Source organism: Lontra canadensis, unplaced genomic scaffold (assembly GCF_010015895.1).
Source record: "Lontra canadensis isolate GAN:19392208 unplaced genomic scaffold, GSC_riverotter_1.0 scaffold35, whole genome shotgun sequence".
Taxonomy (NCBI): Eukaryota; Metazoa; Chordata; class Mammalia; order Carnivora; family Mustelidae; genus Lontra; species Lontra canadensis.
The window spans coordinates 15,843,273-15,849,272 of record NW_022631029.1 but is presented as its reverse complement, the minus strand read 5'-3'; positions in this window follow the sequence as shown (position 1 = coordinate 15,849,272).

Below are 6,000 nucleotides of genomic sequence, written 5' to 3'. Positions count from 1 at the left end.
CTAAAACATTTGAAGTGATTTTCCCACCTCAGATATTATGAATACATTAGGTTACATGGCAAAGAGGGATTGAGGCTGCAGATGGTATTAAGGTTGCTCATCAGCTGACCTTAAACTAGGGAAATTATTCTGGATTAACCAGAGGGGACCAGTGTAACCACCAGGGTCCTTAAAAGTGGAGGTGGGAAGGGCAGAGGAGAGTCAGAGAAAGATATGTGAAGATGGAGGAAGGAGCCAAAACACGAGGAAGTAGCTTCTGGAGAAGGGAACAAAGCAAATTTCCCCCAGGAGCCTCCAGAAAAGGATGCAGCTCTGTAACACCCTGATTTTAGCTCCACAAGAGCCATGTCAGACTTCTAACCTGATCCCACTGGCCTTCCCCCGCTTCCCCCAACCCCGCAGAGTGACCATGTGGGGCACAGTATGGCCGGGCTCCCTGTGGACCAGGCCCCTGAGCCCAGGAGCTTCTGAGCCAACCGCTGGCATGGGTCCTGGCACGGACAGAAAGACTTCCATTCCTAGGTCCGTGGTTGTTGTTCAAAGGAACAGCGGCCGCACGAAAAGAAACAAATGGAGGAATGAATTATTAATGCTGGCGAACAGAACCTCTAACGCTATTAGTATTCTGTCCTAGCTGTGCCTCTCATGCCAAGGCACTGATTTTATTACATAGCAGATCAAGGCACAAGGCACACGTGGCCACATTGGATTTGGTCAATTAACAAGGGCGAGGAGAACTGTAAATTATTCGTCGTTTCCAGTGGCACCATTTGGCACAGTAGTGTTCATGCCTTTTCCCCTTGGCTTCGACACACACCTGGCTTCCTTTTGTTATCAAGGCCCGCAGTTGCTGTGAACAAAGGCTGGCGAGATCTGATGCTGAAGCCAGTGCGCAGAAATCCCTGCCTAGGTCCTGGTCTGGTTTCTTCTTCAAAGATTGGGACTAGAAAGTCCAAGGGCTGGACATCGATTTCATTCGTAAAGCACCTCTTTTGTCTTTGGGCACCCAGCAGGTTACATATAGCCTACGCCAACACACACACCTGTGTGCCCCTGGGCACACATGAACACATGCTGATGGGTATCCCAGACACAGACACACATACTTTCGGGCACCCACACTTAGAGACGCACGTGATCCAGCTCAGACAGGGGAGCAGTGGGTTCCACTCCCCGGGGCTTCTCTCTCTGAGCTGAGCATTCTAATTCAGAAACTACCCCAACTCTGGGGAAATAATCTTCAGATTAGTTTCTCTGCCTGCCAGGAACAGAGGACTGTGCTCCATTTTTAAAGAGTAGCTTATTTCAGGAAGTGCTGGGGGGCCCTGGTTGGGCTGGAACCCCTAAGAGGGTCCCAGCTGGTGACCCTGCAGCTCTCAGAGATGCAGGTGGGTGGGTGGCGTGTGTCCCTTCCCAATTGCCCACTTGTGAGCTGTGTCATCAGGGGCAAATTACTTAAACTCCCTATGCCTCAGTTTCCTCAGTTGTAAGTTGTAGGTGAAAATAGTACTTGCCTTGGAGGGTTGGGTTAGGATGAATTCTGATTATGAACGTACCTTGTTTAACGGAGTGCCATGCAGATAGTAAATAGTCTGTAAATGCTGATTCTGGTGCTATGATCCCTACAGCCACACTCATCTAATCCCCCTACTTTGGGGAGGGGAGTTGCTTTTCACATTTTATTGGCTACAGGGGAGGGGCCTCCTCTGTGTCACCAGGGGTGCTCACTCCAAGCTTGGGCCCTAGGGGTCCTGGGGGTGGCTGGGCACGTCAGGCACGTTTCCATCACCTCGGAGGGGCACGGGGTAGTTGTAAGGCGTGGTCTGGTTGATCAAGGTGGCATATTTGGTGAAGGGGCTGAGGGTGCACAGAATTAGGGCGAGGCCCCCGATGGTAAAGGATGCGACCAGCATCGGCTCCTCGGCCCAGACATCCTTAAGAAAGGTGGTGAGTCCCCTGGCTATCTTGTCGTAGCATTGGCAGAAACAGGGGCTCCCCTTCTTTTTTTTAAGATTTTATTTATTTATTTATTTGAGAGAGAGAGAGAGCGTGAGCATGGGGAGGAGCAGAGGGAGAGAGAGAACCAGACTCCCCACAGAGCATGGAATCTGATGTGGGGCTTGATCCCAGAACCCTGAGACCATGATCTGAGCCAAAGGCAGACGCTTGACCAACTGAGTCACCCAGGCTCCCCTTATCCCCCCTACTTTTTAGGAACACGCACATACACACACACACACACCCCTTAAAGAAAGAGTGCTTGAAGAGGCAATGCTCAGAACCTTGTCTTCTATTTGAACAGCCCTTTGCCCCATGGGTTTGAAAGCCCCTTGATATTTGTGTTTTCCTTTGTGCTTCATAAAACCTTGTGGGGTAGGAAGACTGGAATTACCGGCTCTTTTATTTAAAAATAGAGAAAACAGGGGCGCCTGTGTGGCTTAGCGGGTTAAGTCTCTGCCTTCCACTCAGATCATGATCTCAGGGTTCTGGGATCAAGCCCTGCATTGGGCTCTCTGTTCAGCAGGGAGCCTGCTTCCTCCTCTCTCTGCCTGCCTCTCTGCCTATTTGTGATCTGTGTGGTGTGTGTGTGTGTGTGTGTGTGTGTCAAATAAATAAAATCTTTTTAAAAAATTAGAGGAAACAAAGGTATACAAAGGTCACAAGATACACCTGTAAAAATTCATTGCAGTGTATTTGTAACCACACGCACACACCCATACACGCGCACGTGCGCACACACACACACACACAGAAATCATCAAACACCCAGCAGCTGAAGAGGGTAAATGAAGGCGGTGCTTTGTAACATGCAATAGTGTGCAATCATTACGAAATCAACCTCTGAGTTTCCAATGACGTGGGAAATGTCTCAGCTCTAATGCGGAGTGAAAGAGAAGCGTCCAGACCCGGATGCCGAGGAAGAGTTCCATTCAACAATCAGGAGGAGGAAATGGGCCAAGACATTAACATCGCTCCCACAAGAGGTTGTACTTGCCTGATATTTTTTTCCTTTATACTGTTAGGTGTTTTCCAAAAATTCCAAGACAGGACTATATTATTTTTATAATTAAATTTTAAAAATAAGCTATGGAGTTCCAGTTGCTCCCCTTGAGGACGTGCCGCTGGCTGGCAGCTGCGCCAGCTCCCTGAACCTGTCAGCGACGGGAGGGATGGTGACCCTTCCCTCCTGGTCACTGGGTCAGCCTTTGGCACCAACCCTCCCCAAGGAAATGAACCACTGTCACACATCAAAAATGGCGTTTTTAAGACCTGTTTCCAAACTCTGAATCCAGACTTGACACCAACCTCCACACCTGCAGTGTTGTCATCTGAGAGAGAGGGAAGACCTCCCTGGCCCATTCACCAGGAAAAGTCAAACTCACAGATGATATTACACTAATAACAAGTAGTCATAATCGCAGAGTTTACTGAGCATCTACTATGGGCAAGGCCCTTCAAACAAATTCTCCTAACTACCCCATGACACAGGGATTATCCCACTTCACAGAAGAGGAAACCAAGGCTTGAAAATGGGAGGGCCCTTGCCAAGGGCAGCCAGCAGGTCACTGGCAGAGTCAGGCCTGTATGCACCAGGGCCCGGGCTCTGCACCTAGGGACTGAGCAGTGGGGGAGCCCCTAGTGCACATGGGCGTCAACTCCAGTGCTGAGACCCAGCTTGTTCCTCTCTGAGTGAACACTGGAGAGAGTGTCCCCGGGGAGGCCTGCTCAGGCTGAGGCTTCAGTGAGGGTTTTGCCATTGGAAGGCAAATGAAGCAATGATTTCCTGATAGTTATTAACTTCTGCAAGACTTGAAGCCCTTAGGGAGAGTGTCCCAGGGCTTCTCTCCCTCCCAAGGCTATTGCAAGGATGCCTGAGACCCAGACTGGGGGAAGGAAGACCCAGGGTCATATAACTACTCTGAGTAGAGCAGGGGTCACAGCTTCTGGGCCCTGGACCAGGACTGTCCCTATTGAAACCAAGGCAGAAATGAGCCGGCACACATTCATTCATTCAACAAACCTTTACTGAGCATGCGCTGGGCACCAGGCATTGTTCTAGTGAGCGGAACCAACGAGGCCTCTGCCCTCATGGAATTCACTTTCCAGTAAAGCAAGACAAGTGAACAAATATCCAAGAAATATTCTTTCAGGCTGTCATAAGTGCTACAAAGAAACTAAAAGAGGATTGCCTCTGAGGTTAGCAGAATAACAGCCTTCGAAGATGCCCGCATCCTCAAACCCAGAGCCCTGCCAAACGTGCCATTAGTTACACAGTGAAGGGAATTAAAGCTTCAGATGGAATCAGGATTGCTAACCAGGAGACCTTGAGACAGGGAGAGTATCCTGGAGGATCCGGGGGGGCCCCACATCTTCATGGATCCTAGAGTAGAAGAGGGAAGCAGAGGGAGAGGAGACGGGACCCGAGAAGGACCACTGATGGGACACTGTTGGCTTTGAAGATGGAAGGCGGGGGTGGGGGGCACCTGGGTGTCTCAGTCGGTGATGTGTCTGCCTTGGGCTCAGGTCATGGTCTCAGGGCCCTGGCACGGAGCCCCACATTGAGCCTCTCCCTAGTGGGGAGCCAAGATGGAGGAAGGGGTCATGAGCGAGGGAAGCAGACAGCCTCCAGAACCTGGAAAAGACCAAGAAAATGAATTCTCCCTTGAGACTCCAAAAAGGAACACAGTCCTACCTACACCTGGATCTTAACCCAGTGAGACCCGTCAGACTTGTGACCTACAGAAGTGTGAGATGGTAAACGTGCGTTGTATAAAGCCCCTCAGTTTCTGGTTGTTTATTACCGCAGCCCTGGGAAGCAGGACGGCGCCTCATGGTTCCTTCCTCAGAGGGGCCTCGCCCGATCACGTGCTGAAAGACGGCCTCCTGCTCTCCGCCTTGCCTGGTTGCAGTTTCCTTCACAGAACTTACCACAGTTGTAATCAATGACTCACTTGTTTACTTTGGGAGGCAGAGCAGATAGAGAACCTTCGCATGAAGGTCAGGCCTGAAGGATGAAAACACACCGGCCACAGGCAGAGCTGTCCTGGCTGGGGAGGGGGTAGGAAGAAGGTGGGAGCAGACGGGAGGCCAGGCATGATCCCAGTCAGGATGCAGGCAAGTGCACCCCCAATTTGCTTCCTGGGAACCCACCCCAAGCACCAGAGCAGCAGGCCTCGGGGGCCACCTCACCCGGAAGAAGCCCCTGTTCTCCCCTCAAGCCAGCTCCTGGGCATTCGCCTTGATCTGCTGAACAGCGGTCTGACCTCGTGTGCTTGGACGTCCACTGCATTGGGCCATCGCATCCTTTCCAGAAGCAGTCAGGGTGGAAATTGCCAACTCCAGACTACCCTCTGCCAACAAAGAGGGAGATCCGCCCCCCCCAGGAGCCTACGTGGAACACAGTGCCTGCTGGGAAAAAACTCACCCTAAGCGGGAGAGTTCTCGGGAATGAGAACCATGAGTAGTAGCAAAGCTTGGGGATGCTGGGTGGAGAGTGGGGGACAAGGAGTCCCAAGAGGAGAGAGGGGCAGTCCCCACTACTACTTTCGCTTTTGTTCTCAAATTCTCCAACCTGCTGGCCCTTCTCTGATCCCCTCCTTCTTTCTCCAGCTTCAACTTTTAACTCATGCCCCAAACCAAATCCAGACTCTCTGACCGAGACCACTGCCTGCGCCGGCTCAAGGGGGCCCCTTGTCCACCATCCAGGCTCCCTGTCTTTAGCTGCCTTGACCTCCCCCACCCACAGTATGAGTCTCCTCCCCAGGCTCGCCTCCCACCTGCTTCCTCCAGCAGCAGCCACCCCGGCCTAGAACCTCCAAGCCGGTGACCGGCACTTCACTAACTCACTCCATGGTCCCCTCTTCAGTCCCAGGGCCGGGAAAGGGTGCCAGCAGGGGGTTGTTTTAATTTGGGGGATGGTGTCATCTTGCGCTTTCTTTTTCTTTCTCAGGCAGGGATTGTGGTATTTCATTCCTGGTTAAATTGTTCACATCCCCGCCC